We start from the raw sequence: 17,875 nt of genomic DNA on the forward strand, positions 1-17,875 counted from the left end.
TCAGGTCTGTATGCACTTTACAAATATCTATGTCTCCAACTTGAACATTTTCACGTATGGTGTTGAAGCGACACTTGATGTGCCTGGTCTTCTTGTGAAACCTGGGCTCCTTGGCAAGTGCAATAGCTCCAGTGTTGTCACAGAAGAGTGTGACCAGCCCCGACGCATTGGGTATGACTCCTAGGTCGGTGATGAACTCCTTCACCCAGATAGCTTCATGCGCTGCCTCCGAGGCTGCCATGTACTCCACTTCACATGTAGATCCCACCACGGCGCTCTGCTTGCAACTGCACCAGCTTACTGCCCCACCATTCAAAATATACATGTATCCGGTTTGTGACTTAGAGTCATCCAGATCTGTGTCGAAGCTAGCGTTGACATAACCCTCTACGACGAGCTCTTCGTCACTTCCATATACGAGAAACATGTCCTTAGTCCTTTTCAGGTACTTAAGGATGTTCTTGACCGTTGTCCAGTGTTCCTTGCCGGGATTACTTTGGAACCTTCCTACCAAACTTACGGCAAGGTTTATATCAGGTCTGGTACAGGTCATGGCATACATGATAGACCCTATGGCTGAGACATAGGTGATGACACTAATCTCTTCATCTTCTACCGTGGTCGAGCATTGAGCTGAGCTCAATTTCACACCTTGCAGCATAGGCAAGAACCCCTTCTTGGACTGAATAAACCCAAACGCTTTAATCATCTCATTAAAGCGAATGTTCCAACTCCGAGATGCTTGCACCAGCCCATAGATGGAGCGCTGGAGCTTGCATACCTTGTTAGCATTCTTAGGGTCGACAAAACCTTCAGGCTGCATCATATACAGTTCTTCCTTAAGCTGACCATTAAGGAAAGCCGTTTTGACGTCCATTTGCCATATCTCATAATCATAGTATGCGGCAATTGCTAACATGATTCGGATGGACTTCGGCTTCGCTACGGGAGAGAATGTCTCATCGTAGTCAATCCCTTGAACTTGTCGATAACCCTTAGCGACAAGTCGAGCTTTATATATGGTGACATTACCATCCGCGTCCGTCTTCTTCTTAAAGATCCATTTGTTTTCTATCGCTCGCCGATCATCGGGCAAGTCTGTCAAAGTCCACACTTTGTTTTCATACATGGATCCTATCTCGGATTGCATGGCTACAAGCCATTTGTTGCAATTTGGGCCCGCCATCGCTTCTTCATAGTTCGAAGGTTCACCGTTGTCTAACAACATGATTTCCAAGACAGGTTTGCCGTACCATTCTGGTGCGGAACGTGTCCTTGTGGACCTTCGAAGTTCAGTAGGAGCTTGATCCGAAGTATCTTGATCATCATCATTAACCTCCTCTCTTGTCGGTGCAGGCACCACAAGAACATCTTCCTGAGTTGTGCTACTCACCGTTTCAAGAGGCAATACTTCATCAAGCTCTACTTTCCTCCCACTTAATTCTTTCGAGAGAAACTCTTTCTCCAGAAAGGACCCATTCTTGGCAACAAAGATCTTGCCTTCGGATCTTAAGTAGAAAGTATACCCTATGGTTTCCTTAGGGTATCCTATGAATACGCATTTTTCCGACTTGGGTTTGAGCTTCTCAGGTTGAAGTTTCTTGACATAAGCATCGCATCCCCAAACTTTTAGAAACGACAACTTAGGTTTCTTCCCAAACCATAATTCATACGGTGTCGTCTCAACGGATTTAGACGGTGCCCTATTTAAAGTGAATGTAGTTGTCTCTAGAGCGTAAAAATGATAGCGGTAAATCCGTAAGTGACATCATAGATCGCACCATATCCAATAGAGTGCGATTACGACGTTCAGACACACCATTTCGCTGAGGTGTTCCAGGCGGCGTGAGTTGTGAAACGATTCCACATTTTCTTAAGTGCGTACCAAATTCGTGACTTAAATATTCTCCCCCATGATCTGATCATAGGAACTTTATCTTTCGGTCATGTTGATTCTCTACCTCATTTTGAATTCCTTGAACTTTTCAAAGGTCTCAGACTTGTATTTCATCAAGTAGACATACCCATATCTACTCAAGTCATCCGTGAGAGTGAGAACATAATGATATCCTCCATGAGCCTCAACGCTCATTGGACCGCACACATCAGTATGTATGATTTCCGATAAGTTGGTTGCTCGCTCAATTTTTCGGAGAACGTAGTCTTGGTCATCTTGCCCATGAGGCATGGCTCGCATGTGTCAAACGATTCATAATCTAGAGACTGTAAAAGTCCATCAGCACGGAGCTTCTTCATGCGCTTGACACCAATGTGACCAAGGCAGCAGTGCTACAAGTATGTGGGACTATCGTTATCAACTTTACATCTTTTGGCATTCACACTATGATTATGTGTAACATTACGCTCGAGATTCATTAAGAATAAACCATTCACCAGCGGGGAATGACCATAAAACATATCACTCATATAAATAGAACAACCATTATTCTCGGATTTAAATGAGTAGCCATCTCGAATTAAACGAGATCCTGATACAATGTTCATGCTCAAAGCTGGTACTAAATAACAATTATTGAGGTTCAAAACTAATCCTGTAGGTAAATGTAGAGGTATCGTGCCAACGGCGATCACATCGACCTTGGAACCATTCCTGACGCGCATCGTCACCTCGTCCTTCGCCAGCCTCCGCTTATTCCGCAGCTCCTGCTTTGAGTTACAAATGTGAGCAACCGCACCGGTATCAAATACCCAGGAGCTACTACGAGCACTGGTAAGGTACACATCAATTACATGTATATCACATATACCTTTGGTTTTGCCGGCCTTCTTGTCCACTAAGTACTTGGGGCAGTTCCGCTTCCAGTGACCACTTCCCTTGCAATAAAAGCACTCAGTCTCAGGCTTGGGTCCGTTGCTTGACTTCTTCCTGGCAACTGGCTTACCTGGCGCGGCAACTTCCTTTCCGTCCTTCTTGAAGTTCTTCTTACCCTTGCCTTTCTTGAACTTAGTGGTTTTATTCACCATCAACACTTGATGTTCCTTTTTGATCTCTACCTCAGCTGATTTCAGCATTGAATATACCTCAGGAATGGTCTTTTCCATCCCCTGCATATTGAAGTTCATCAAAAAGCTCTTGTAGCTTGGTGGGAGCGACTGGAGAATTCTTTCAATGACCGCGTCATCCGGGAGATTAACTCCGAGCTGAGTCAGGCGGTTGTGCAACCCAGACATCTTGAGTATGTGCTCACTGACAGAACTATTTTCTCCATCTTACAGCTGAAGAATTTGTCGGAGACTTCATATCTCTCGACCCGGGCATGAGCTTGGAAAACCATTTTCAGCTCCTCGAACATCTCATATGCTCCGTGTTGCTCAAAACGCTTTTGGAGCCCCGGTTCTAAGCTGTAAAGCATGCCGCACTGAACGAGGGAGTAATCATCAGCACGAGATTGCCAAGCGTTCATAACGTCTTGGTTCTCTGGGATTGGTGCTTCACCTAGCGGCGCTTCTAGGACATAATCTTTCTTGGCTGCTATGAGGATGATCCTCAGGTTCCGGACCCAGTCCGTATAGTTGTTGCCATCGTCTTTCAGCTTGGTTTTCTCTAGGAATGCGTTGAAGTTCAGGTGGACATGAGCGTTGGCCATTTTATCTACAAGACATATTGTAAAGATTTTAGACTAAGTTCATGATAATTAAGTTCATCTTAATCAAATTATTTAATATACTCCCACTTAGACAGACATCCCTCTAGTCATCCAAGTGCAACATGATCCGAGTCAACTAGGCCGTGTCCGATCATCACGTGAGACGGACTAGTTAACATCGGTGAACATCTTCATGTTGATCGTATCTTCTATACGACTCATGCTCGACCTTTCGAAGTATTTCGTGTTCCGAGGCCATGTCTGTACATGCTAGGCTCGTCAAGTCAACCTAAGTGTATTGCGTGTGTAAATCTGGCTTACACCCGTTGTATTCGAACGTTAGGATCTATCACACCCGATCATCACGTGGTGCTTCGAAACAACGAACCTTCGCAACGGTGCACAGTTAGGGGGAACACTTTTCTTGAAATTATTATGAGAGATCATCTTACTTACTACCGTCGTTCTAAGTAAACAAGATGAAAAACATGATAAACATCACATGCAATCATAAGAGTGACATGACATGGCTAATATCATATAGCTCCTTTGATCTCCATCTTCGGGGCTCCATGATCATCTTCGTCACCGGCATGACACCATGATCTCCATCATCATGATCTCCATCGTTGTGTCTCCATGAAGTTGCTCGCCAACTATTACTTCTACTACTATGGCTAACGCGTTTAGCAATAAAGTAAAGTAATTTACATGGCGTTTCTCAATGACATGCAGGTCATACAAATATAAAGACAACTCCTATGGCTCCTGCCAGTTGTCATACTCATCGACATGCAAGTCGTGATTCCTATTACAAGAACATGATCTCATACATCACGTATATATCATTCATCATTCATCACAACTTTGGCCATATCACATCACAAAACACTTGCTGCAAAAACAAGTTAGACGTCCTCTAATTGTTGTTGCAAGTTTTTACGTGGCTTCTATAGGTGATCTAGCAAGAACGTTTCTTACCTACGTTAAAGCCACAATGTGATTTTCCAACTTCTATTTACCCTTCATAAGGACCCTTTTCATCGAATCAGCTCCAACTAAAGTGGGAGAGACAGACACCCGCTGGCCACCTTATGCAACTAGTGCATGTCAGTCGGTGGAACCTGTCTCACGTAAGCGTACGTGTAAGGTCGGTCCGGGCCGCTTCATCCCACAATACCGCTGAAGCAAAATAAGACTAGTAGTGGCAAGAAAGTTGACAACATCTACGCCCACAACAAATTGTGTTCTACTCGTGCAAAGAGAACTATGCATATACCTAGCTCTGATACCACTGTTGGGGAACGTTGCATAAAATAAAAAATTTCCTACATTCACCAAGATCAATCTATGAGTTCATCCAGCAACGAGAGAGAGAAGTGCATCTACATACCCTTGTAGATTGCGAGCGGAAGCGTTCAAGAGAATGGGGTTGAGGGAGTCGTACACGTCGTGATCCAAATCACCGGAGATCCTAGCGCCGAACGGACGGCACCTCCGCGTTCAACACACGTACGGTCAGCGTGACGTCTCCTCCTTCTTGATCCATCAAGGGGGAAAGAAAGGTTGATGAAGATCCAGCAACACGACGGCATGGTGGTGGATGCAGCAGGGAACCGGTAGGGCTTCGCGAAGCGTTTGCGGGAGGGAGAGGTGTAGCAAGCGGGAAGGAAGGCGCCAGGGGCAGGGGTGCGGCTGCCCTCCCTCCCCCCTCTTTATATAGGGTCCCCAGGAGGGGGGCGCCGGCCCTAGGAGATGGGATCTCCTAGGGGGCGGCGGCCAAGGGGGGAACTTGCCCCCCAATGCAAGTGGAGGCGCCCCCTCCCTAGGGTTCAAAACCCTAGGCGCAGGGGCGGCCCAAGGGGGGGCGCATCAGCCCACCAGGGGCTGGTTCCCTCCCCACTTCAGCCCACGGGGCCCTCCGGGATAGGTGGCCCCACCCGGTGGACCCCCGGGACCCTTCTGGTGTTTCCGGTACAATACAGGTGACCCCCGATGTCAGGACCCCGACTCAATGCCACATCGATCTAGCATGTGACACCTCATATCACTTTGCGGCCTCACGCACGGTATTCCCACGGGTGTCGCCTTACCTTTGCCCGGGACCGTTTGCGCCTTTTGGCACACGTATATGACAGTGTCGCTAGCATCCATATGATAAGGAGCCCGGGGCTGACATGGCTAGTCGTAAACCCAAAGTGGCACAGACTTACAGGGACAGGCATCTATGACCCAGCATCGAACGTGTCGGTCATCAGCGAGTGAATCCAGGCTGTAGCACTGGGCTAGCAGGACTCCGATGAACCGGGCTGTAGCGGGCTAACAGGACTCCGGTATTCATCGCGTGACATTTCCCCGAAGGGACAGACACAGGAACGAAGAAGGACACATGCCGGCCAGCCTAAGTGTTCCGGAGCAGTAGCAAGCTACCATGGCTCGGTGGAAACACTAGGAGACATTTCCCGGTAAGAGAGGCTACTAAAGATAAACAACTAGATGGTCAGATCCCACACATACCAAGCATTTCAATAACATACACACAATATGCTCGATATGTGCAAATACAACATGGCATCACAACATGACTCTACGACTCAAGTAATTTATTCAATAGGCTCCGAGGAGCGAGATATTACAAACATGGGTCTCATGACCCAACATTCAGAGCATACAAATCAAAGCACAAGCGGAAGCTATCATGTCTGGGTACAGACATCTATAAATGAAAAAGGCTGAGAAGCCTGACTATCTATCAGATCCTGCCGAGGGCACAAGATCGTAGCTGAGGTAACAAGCTAAACGTCGAAGTCCACGTGGAACTACTAGTGAGACTGAAGTCTCTCTGCAAAAACATAAAATAGGCAAACGTGAGTACAAATGTACCCAGCAAGACTTACATCAGAACTAACTACATATGCATCATTTTCAACAAGGGGATGGTGGGGTTTAACTGCAGCAAGCCAGCTTTGACTCGGTGGCTATCCTAAACTACGACTGCAAGCGACTCTTTTGAGGTGGCGCACACGAGTCCACATATTCACCATATCAATACACCACTATGGATCCGCTCCCGTCTCCCTACGAGAACGCCATCCATAGCACTCACGCTTATCTTGCGTATTTTAGAGTATCCACTTTCACTTGTCTATGAACTGATATAAGCAACCCAGAAGTCCTTTTCCGTGGACACGGCTATTCGAATAGATGATGTTAACCCTGCAGGGGTGTACTTCTTCATACATGTTTCCACCACTTAGCGTCTGCACACGACATGTGCTCGGCAGACTTCAAGCGAAAGCCGACGTGGGTGTAGACCACGACCTACCTAAACACTCAAGTCTCTAGTCCAGGTTTATCGCCTATTCGGGTTCCATCCATGAGGAGATCCGGCCGGAGTTTCGCTCACAGCCCCAAACGATGTGAACAGGGTTCCGTGACACCAAACGGGCGCCCGGTTTACCCGGCCACGTGCCTACCGCATCACAGCCCACCCCTACGGTCAGCGCTGTCCACGGCCTCCAGCATACTACAAACACCAGAAACTACTTGCAACTCCTGGACAGAGGACTAGGGTGAATAAGAAGTCGAGCGGGGTCATATTTCAGGGCCCAATGCATGGTAGTAGCTGAATCATGGATCACAAACACAGAACTCAGTTCCTAAGGACGGCTTCAATGAGACAACCCACCATGTACTCCTACATGGCCTCTCACCGACACCTTTTACCAAATCGTGTTCACACACTTAGCTCACACATAGTAGGACATGTTCACACACCTCTGATTCATCCTCGATGAATCAGACCTGACTCAACTCTAAGCAGTAGCAGGCATGACAAACAAGCATGAATGAGTAGGCACATCAGGGCTCAAACAACTCCTACTCATGCTAGTGGGTTTCATCTATTTACTGTGGCAATGACAGGTCATGCAAAGGATAAAGGGGGTTCAGCTACCGCAGCAAGTAACAGATGAATCGGTGTTGTCCTAATGCAGTAAAAGAGAGCAGGAGCGAGAGAGTAGGATTGTATCGGAATGAACAAGGGGGTTTTGCTTGCCTGGCACTTCTGAAGATAACATTGAGTCTTCATCAGTGTCAACGATCGCATCATCGGTATCACGTCTATCGAGAGGGGACAAATACCGGCAACATAGAAGGGAACACAATCAATGCAATGCACAATATGATGCATGATCATGACATGGCAAAATGAATGTGTTTTGAGCTAATGCAACTAGCAACAGATTAAATGAAGTTGGTTTGAATACAAGATTCAAATTTAAACTCCATATGTGATTATTCAAATGCCATTTAATTGATTTGTGCTAAACAGCAGCTATAAGTTGTTCTAACATGCATGAAAATGGTACAGATGGATTCCTTGAATTTTTCTGATAATTTTTCATATATAAATTATTTAATTTGGAGTTACGGTTGAATTTCTATGATTTTTAGAAGTTTTAGCTATTTTCTGGAATTTCCTGATTATATATAAAATAAACTAAATTCCAGAAAATGAATATTGCGTCAGCATGACCTCACCCTGACGTCATCAGGTCAACAGGGCGGGTCCAGGTCAAACCTGACGTGTGGGGACCACACGTCAGTGACACAGTTAACTAACCTAAGTTTAATTAGAGCCTGGGCCCGCATGTCAGTGTCCTATCTACTTAACTAAGTTAGTTAACACTAACTTAACCTGGTACTAATTAAACAGGGGGGCTGGGCCCACACGTCAGTCAGAGAGAGGGGAGGGTCAAACCGGGCAGTGGGTCAACCCACGCCGGTCAAGGGTCAACGGTCGCCGGCGTTTAGCCGCCGGCGAGTCCCGACGCGGTGGTGCGCTGCGGAAATGGCCTACAGAGCGCCGTTTGGCGCGCGGAGCACGACTACGGGATGCGGACGCTCGTCCGCATCTAACCAGGGTGGTGGCGCGGCCGGGGAGTGGCCGGAGAGTGGTCGGCGACGAGCTTTAGCGGCGGCCGGAGTTCGGCGTCAGTGAGGACGGCGCTGCGGTGCACGGGGGAAGGAGCAGGTGTGTGCGTTCGGCTCCTGAGAGCACGGTTAGCAGGCGGGTGCTACTAGGGCGAGCGGAGGAGCTCGGGAGCACGGGGCTCACTGGCCATGGCGATGGGCGGAGCTCGGTTTCGTGGGGCGGCGGCTAACGGACGAGAACGGAGGGGGTGAGCAAGGGGGAAGGCGCAGGAGCTCACAGCGAGTTCGAGGGGGCAGTCAGCAGGCTCGGGGACGTCCGGGGTGCGGCAAATCGACGACGGCGATCATCGGACAGGGACGAGGAAGATGGCGACGATGGCGGCTCCATAGGGCCTCTGCGTTGGCTTTCCTCAATGGAGAGGCGTGGTGCAAGGTGGCGGAGGTGCTGGACTGATCGGGGAGGCAAGGCATCGGCGGTGGGCACGGCGAACGGCGTCGGTGGCGACGGGGCTCCGCTCGGTGGAGGAGAGAGGGAGCCAGAGAAAGGGGGGAGAAGGCACGGGGAGAGTGCGAGGCCTGGGAGGGTGCGTGGCGTCGCGGACGAGGTCCAGGGCGACGAGAGGAAGCAGGAGGTGGCCAGGGGGAAGCAGGAGGTGGCCGAGGCCTCTCGGGCGCGCGCCACGCCTCGCCTCTGTTCGTCCTCCTGGCAGAGGAGGAAGATGACAAGGGGGAGGAGGTGGGCTGGGCCGGCTGGGCCGGTTGGTGGGCGCCAGGTGGGCTGCAGGTGAGTTAGGTAGGCTTCTGCTCTTTTTATTTTTTTTCTTCTGTTTTGTTTTATTTAATTTATTTTGCCACTGTTTTGAATTTAAAATAATTCAAACAATGCCAAAAACTCCTCTGAATATTTTATATTGCTAGATGGACTTTTCCAAAAGCTTATAAAATATTTCCGGGGGTATTTGAAATTATATTCTAATTATATGAATATAATTCAAATTCAAATAGCTAATGAATTAAATCCAAAGTCCCAAAAATAATTCCTTAAAAATGTTCAATATTTTGGTTGGGACCAGAACCCTTACCAAAAATTATCAAACATTTAAAAGGGCATTTTTGGAGCAATGAATGAGATTTCTAGGGTTTTTGCCCCTCTTTTATTTAAGTTTTTGAGGCTTCCAAAATTCCTCAGTTCAAGTTTCGAAAATATAGACATGATGCACACATGAAGCTAGCCTAGAGCACTACCAGCAGCTAGGGATGTGACAACTCACCCCCACTAAACAAGAATCTCGTCTCGAGATTCAAGCGTAGGGTAAAGTGAAGGGTAACGCAGACTAGTATAATCTTCACGATCCAGGGTGCACTTCAGTTGAACGTTGATTCATTCACCATCATTGTCTTGAAGTCTTGCCTTGAAAAATCCTGTCAACATGACATGGAGGAAAGAAGGAGACTCTAGCAGGGTCGATCTTCTCGAAGATCGAACAACTCACGGAACGAGACATAGGACCATCTCTCGGGTTGAGACACGAGCACACATCCATAGGAATGGAGTGAAGCAGATGACGAAGGTTCACTAGGTAGACCACAATTTCACGCTTAAGAAGGTGGTAATCGATTGTCAACGTAGCGAGGAGTTGAGTTGCCATGATACCATAACGATACACCTTAGGGAAGGTGACTCGTAGAGATATCCCCTTAAGTGGCAAAAAGAATTACTTTTGATTCAGAGATCATTGAAACTCTTTAAACCAGCCTAAGGCAATTCTCGAGCGATCGTTTGGAGGGGGTCGGTAGAATGGCATACTCGGACTTGGATGATGTGGATTACCTTGTTGAAGACAACGTAATGGATGAATTTGCTTATCACCGGAAATGGAAGAGACCCATGGTAGAATGGCACATTGGCGGTGCAAGCTGGGAACAAAATGCAAATGATGGGAATGATTCTAGTAACTGGGGAGAACCCAACAATAGAGAGTGAATCCACTGTTGAGAAGTTATAGCATAACCGAGGAAGTTGAGAGCAAACCTAGCTAGTGCCGATGGTAACACCTAACGCTTGTGCGTGCTCTCAAGAACTTGAGCATTTCCATAATCATCAAGGTTTTACCAATATCCGTGTCAAGGATTCTGGCAACACAACTTACTACCATGATGAATAGCGATGGACGATGCAGATGCAAAGGAGGATAACACTTTCTCAGATTTCACCTTAGCGAGCCAAGGAACAAAATCTGGACGATCGACCGAGAGACATTTAGCACTCCGCTTCTAATGTTCTCCTTGATGTGCTAGCGTAACCCATTCATAGATATGGTTTGATATCTAGAACATCAAGTAAAAAGGTCGGACTTCGGGATCTCAAAATCCATAGGGGCAACTAGGGAGTAAATCCTACGAAATCCCTATGGGGAGGTGGCCAACTTCCTCAATCAAGATATTATAATAACAGGTCTTCCGGCTGGGTGTGTTGGCCACGACATCCACTTTACCGGTTTTCGAGGGACCGATATTATAGTTCTTGGGAAATGTTCCAAACCATCATATCTGCCTGAGATTCAGATCTGGTTGGTGTCAGGATATTCCAGACTCATCGAGTCTAGGAAGAAAAATGAAAGTTTGCAACACAATTCGACGAGATGACGTTGCGAGATTCTCGGGGAATGAACTACGATAGTAAGCTCCAAAACATGAGCTGGTTCTGCTACAAACATGTGAACACGCTGTCCCAGACAAACATGACCACATGGTAGTCTTATAATAAAACACTACCGAGTTCAGGTGGGGAACCATCATTAATGACATCGAAGTCTCCACGCGTGGAAGTCCAAAGAGTTCACCTTGGACAGACTCCTTTATCTTTGAACAACTCAATCAGTGGCTTGGTGTGCTCGGAACACATATGGAATGAAGGTTGCAAGTCTCCAGACCACAGAATACTTCGCACGTATGCATGACTGACTTGGGATGATTCCAGAGGAAGCAAAACTAACTTTCTCAATCCACGGCGGCAACTTTCACCAAATGCACGTGTATAAGAGGAAGTCACTCCTTTCATCAAACAAATACTTCATGAGTTAGCATGAAGAAATGCTTTCAAAAGTTTCCAACACTAGCTTAATGTTCAACAAAATCATGGAGGAGATAAGGATGTTGTCAATGGGCTCAACAACAATTCTTCCGGGTTTCCCTTTAAAAGGAATTCCATAGTTAAGTGAACAAGTGATAGCATAGGTCAGACCCAAAAGATATAATGGTGTATACTCGAGGGATCAACCACGAGTAAGACAACATTACGAATATCGTTGGTTCTGGTCTGATTGGATGATAGCCCATACTCCAATCAAAGGTTGGATAAAATGATAGGTCCATTAACTGATCACGAGGTTCAGTCGATGAAAATATCAACTTTCTTCAACACACATACAAGACATCCCTTATAATGAACTATATCGGACAAGCTTCTATCTTCCAACTCTCCAAGTTGATGCATAGCTTAACCAACTAGCTCAGGGGTATCCAACACGGATTCTTGGAGAAAGGGTGGTTTACAGGATAAACCAACTTGATCACGAGCTTAACATAACAGTCAGGTGACAACCTGGTGATACTTTCGAGAAGATATTCGGAAAATCATGAACCACCGATATGTTACTAAGATCGAGAACAATCTTGCTTTTCAGGGCAAGATGATATGATCAAATGAGTGAGGACTTGACACAATCCTAACTCATTGATCGAAGGGTGCACCGGAAATAAGGACTAGATAGCACGATCAGTCTTAGAATGATGATTCAAGAACCAACACGCTAAGAATGAAATTATTATCCTTTAACTACCAAGCAACAGAGTTGCTAGCAGTATTGATTTCACACGCCATGATTCATTTGTCGGCATTCCGGTTACAATAACACAGGAACCGAGGAATGAACAATGATGGCAAAAGTATCACTGTACCAAGAGTTCATAGGATGGTGTGCAATTCCTATAACAATCCCGATATAAAAGATGGTAATACTCCAAGGTAGAACAGAGCAAAAGCTGGATTGGCATTTCGATCTGCGGAGTACAATTGTTTTGACCCAATCCTAGATATGGAAGAGGTACTGGAGTTTGTTTCTCCTAGTCATTCCGCGATAGAATGGCTTGACGGACCACAAGAGTAATAGGCATCGATAAACGAACGCACGCATACTCTTGACTATCAATTGATAGACGAGGGTCAGAATGCAACTAAAGAGAACATCTCAAAGGAACATATAATTTTCTGAGTTGTGGATGCATAGATTAGTATGTCGAACCAAGTTCAACATATTTCTTCCGGATAACCCATGCAGAAAGGTAGAACTGGCAGAGTCACGATTTATGAATGGAGAACTCCTCAAGAGTACTCTAATTGTGATTTTTTTGATCCAATAAACATCTTGCCATAAGTAGTTCATGGTATTTGGAAGAAGAAGATACCACGGACTTCAAGGACTATCGCAAAGGTTACTAATATCCTAAAGGCACTAGCAATTACTATCAACATGAAGTAGGTAGAGTGAATCTCGGGTTCAGAACCCAGGAGTAGAATACCTACTACTAAGTAGCATCACGGGATGCTTCCGAGAATAAAGGCCAGAATCATCACACTGGGAACACAGATCATGGCTAGACCACTAGATGATCCCCTAAGCACTTAGGGTCATAATAATAATTCCAACATATATGTCGAGGCAATAATTATCTCAACACACCGATTAGTGTGGTTAATCTGGCCCAAAGGAACATCGAGGCGGGAGGAAGGAATTTGCAAATTGCTTCAAACTATTTAGAAACCTGGGATGACTCGGACAGCATAACGGCTATAATTGCTCAAAAAGATTTGAGACAATCACAAAATGGTGGCATAACCACTCAGGAGCACAATATCAAGGTTTCGAGATCAACAGTTAACATACAGAAGATAGTAGGAACTGAACTGAGGCTTGAATCAACAATCTTATAAGTCTACGGATTAGTAACACGTGATCCTGATAGAAAGAAGGGATAGCCTAGTTCTTAATCCCCGTAGAAGAGAAGATGATGACTCAGATCAGAAGGCCATGAGGTATAAGGAGTAAAAAGAGCCTTACGTTCCATCCCACAATCAATTCCCTTATATAACTAAAGAATTTCTAGACTCAACTTCGACCAGTTTGGCTTGGTAATCCTACAGGCAGTCAAGCTCTGATACCAACGCTGTCAGGACCCCGACTCAATGCCACATCGATCTAGCATGTAACACCTCATATCACTTTGCGGCCTCACGCACGGTATTCCCACGGGTGTCGCCTTACCTTAGCCCGGGACCGTTTGCGCCTTTTGGCACACGTATATGACAGTGTCGCTAGCATCCATATGATAAGGAGCCCGGGCTGACATGGCTAGTCGTAAACCCAAAGTGGCACAGACTTACAGGGACAGGCATCCATGACCCAGCATCGAACGTGTCGGTCATCAGCGAGTGAATCCAGGCTGTAGCACTGGGCTAGCAGGACTCCGGTGAACCGGGCTGTAGCGGGCTAACAGGACTCCGGTATTCATCGCGTGACATTTCCCCGAAGGGACAGACACAGGAACGAAGAAGGACACATGCCGGCCAGCCTAAGTGTTCCGGAGCAGTAGCAAGCTACCATGGCTCGGTGGAAACACTAGGAGACATTTCCCGGTAAGAGAGGCTACTAAAGATAAACAACTAGATGGTCAGATCCCACACATACCAAGCATTTCAATAACATACACACAATATGCTCGATATGTGCAAATACAACATGGCATCACAACATGACTCTACGACTCAAGTAATTTATTCAATAGGCTCCGAGGAGCGAGATATTACAAACATGGGTCTCATGACCCAACATTCAGAGCATACAAATCAAAGCACAAGCGGAAGCTATCATGTCTGGGTACAGACATCTATAAATGAAAAAGGCTGAGAAGCCTGACTATCTATCAGATCCTGCCGAGGGCACAAGATCGTAGCTGAGGTAACAAGCTAAACGTCGAAGTCCACGTGGAACTACTAGTGAGACTGAAGTCTCTCTGCAAAAACATAAAATAGGCAAACGTGAGTACAAATGTACCCAGCAAGACTTACATCAGAACTAACTACATATGCATCATTTTCAACAAGGGGATGGTGGGGTTTAACTGCAGCAAGCCAGCTTTGACTCGGTGGCTATCCTAAACTACGACTGCAAGCGACTCTTTTGAGGTGGCGCACACGAGTCCACATATTCACCATATCAATACACCACTATGGATCCGCTCCCGTCTCCCTACGAGAACGCCATCCATAGCACTCACGCTTATCTTGCGTATTTTAGAGTATCCACTTTCACTTGTCTATGAACTGATATAAGCAACCCAGAAGTCCTTTTCCGCGGACACGGCTATTCGAATAGATGATGTTAACCCTGCAGGGGTGTACTTCTTCATACATGTTTCCACCACTTAGCGTCTGCACACGACATGTGCTCGGCAGACTTCAAGCGAAAGCCGACGTGGGTGTAGACCACGACCTACCTAAACACTCAAGTCTCTAGTCCAGGTTTATCGCCTATTCGGGTTCCATCCATGAGGAGATCCGGCCGGAGTTTCGCTCACAGCCCCAAACGATGTGAACAGGGTTCCGTGACACCAAACGGGTGCCCGGTTTACCCGGCCACGTGCCTACCGCATCACAGCCCACCCCTACGGTCAGCGCTGTCCACGGCCTCCAGCATACTACAAACACCAGAAACTACTTGCAACTCCTGGACAGAGGACTAGGGTGAATAAGAAGTCGAGCGGGGTCATATTTCAGGGCCCAATGCATGGTAGTAGCTGAATCATGGATCACAAACACAGAACTCAGTTCCTAAGGACGGCTTCAATGAGACAACCCACCATGTACTCCTACATGGCCTCTCACCGACACCTTTTACCAAATCGTGTTCACACACTTAGCTCACACATAGTAGGACATGTTCACACACCTCTGATTCATCCTCGATGAATCAGACCTGACTCAACTCTAAGCAGTAGCAGGCATGACAAACAAGCATGAATGAGTAGGCACATCAGGGCTCAAACAACTCCTACTCATGCTAGTGGGTTTCATCTATTTACTGTGGCAATGACAGGTCATGCAAAGGATAAAGGGGGTTCAGCTACCGCAGCAAGTAACAGATGAATCGGTGTTGTCCTAATGCAGTAAAAGAGAGCAGGAGCGAGAGAGTAGGATTGTATCGGAATGAACAAGGGGGTTTTGCTTGCCTGGCACTTCTGAAGATAGCATTGAGTCTTCATCAGTGTCAACGATCACATCATCGGTATCACGTCTATCGAGAGGGGACAATTACCGGCAACATAGAAGGGAACACAATCAATGCAATGCACAATATGATGCATGATCATGACATGGCAAAATGAATGTGTTTTGAGCTAATGCAACTAGCAACAGATTAAATGAAGTTGGTTTGAATACAAGATTCAAATTTAAACTCCATATGTGATTATTCAAATGCCATTTAATTGATTTGTGCTAAACAGCAGCTATAAGTTGTTCTAACATGCATGAAAATGGTACAGATGGATTCCTTGAATTTTTCTGATAATTTTTCATATATAAATTATTTAATTTGGAGTTACGGTTGAATTTCTATGATTTTTAGAAGTTTTAGCTATTTTCTGGAATTTCCTGAATATAATAAAATAAACTAAATTCCAGAAAATGAATATTGCGTCAGCATGACCTCACCCTGACGTCATCAGGTCAACAGGGCGGGTCCAGGTCAAACCTGACGTGTGGGGACCACACGTCAGTGACACAGTTAACTAACCTAAGTTTAATTAGAGCCTGGGCCCGCATGTCAGTGTCCTATCTACTTAACTAAGTTAGTTAACACTAACTTAACCTGGTACTAATTAAACAGGGGGGCTGGGCCCACACGTCAGTCAGAGAGAGGGGAGGGTCAAACCGGGCAGTGGGTCAACCCACGCCGGTCAAGGGTCAACGGTCGCCGGCGTTTAGCCGCCGGCGAGTCCCGACGCGGTGGTGCGCTGCGGAAATGGCCTACAGAGCGCCGTTTGGCGCGCGGAGCACGACTACGGGATGCGGACGCTCGTCCGCATCTAACCAGGGTGGTGGCGCGGCCGGGGAGTGGCCGGAGAGTGGTCGGCGACGAGCTTTAGCGGCGGCCGGAGTTCGGCGTCAGTGAGGACGGCGCTGCGGTGCACGGGGGAAGGAGCAGGTGTGTGCGTTCGGCTCCTGAGAGCACGGTTAGCAGGCGGGTGCTACTAGGGCGAGCGGAGGAGCTCGGGAGCACGGGGCTCACTGGCCATGGCGATGGGCGGAGCTCGGTTTCGTGGGGCGGCGGCTAACGGACGAGAACGGAGGGGGTGAGCAAGGGGGAAGGCGCAGGAGCTCACAGCGAGTTCGAGGGGGCAGTCAGCAGGCTCGGGGACGTCCGGGGTGCGGCAAATCGACGACGGCGATCATCGGACAGGGACGAGGAAGATGGCGACGATGGCGGCTCCATAGGGCCTCTGCGTTGGCTTTCCTCAATGGAGAGGCGTGGTGCAAGGTGGCGGAGGTGCTGGACTGATCGGGGAGGCAAGGCATCGGCGGTGGGCACGGCGAACGGCGTCGGTGGCGACGGGGCTCCGCTCGGTGGAGGAGAGAGGGAGCCAGAGAAAGGGGGGAGAAGGCACGGGGAGAGTGCGAGGCCTGGGAGGGTGCGTGGCGTCGCGGACGAGGTCCAGGGCGACGAGAGGAAGCAGGAGGTGGCCAGGGGGAAGCAGGAGGTGGCCGAGGCCTCTCGGGCGCGCGCCACGCCTCGCCTCTGTTCGTCCTCCTGGCAGAGGAGGAAGATGACAAGGGGGAGGAGGTGGGCTGGGCCGGCTGGGCCGGTTGGTGGGCGCCAGGTGGGCTGCAGGTGAGTTAGGTAGGCTTCTGCTCTTTTTATTTTTTTTCTTCTGTTTTGTTTTATTTAATTTATTTTGCCACTGTTTTGAATTTAAAATAATTCAAACAATGCCAAAAACTCCTCTGAATATTTTATATTGCTAGATGGACTTTTCCAAAAGCTTATAAAATATTTCCGGGGGTATTTGAAATTATATTCTAATTATATGAATATAATTCAAATTCAAATAGCTAATGAATTAAATCCAAAGTCCCAAAAATAATTCCTTAAAAATGTTCAATATTTTGGTTGGGACCAGAACCCTTACCAAAAATTATCAAACATTTAAAAGGGCATTTTTGGAGCAATGAATGAGATTTCTAGGGTTTTTGCCCCTCTTTTATTTAAGTTTTT

Source organism: Triticum aestivum, chromosome 3B, assembly GCF_018294505.1.
Source record: "Triticum aestivum cultivar Chinese Spring chromosome 3B, IWGSC CS RefSeq v2.1, whole genome shotgun sequence".
Taxonomy (NCBI): domain Eukaryota; kingdom Viridiplantae; phylum Streptophyta; class Magnoliopsida; order Poales; family Poaceae; genus Triticum; species Triticum aestivum.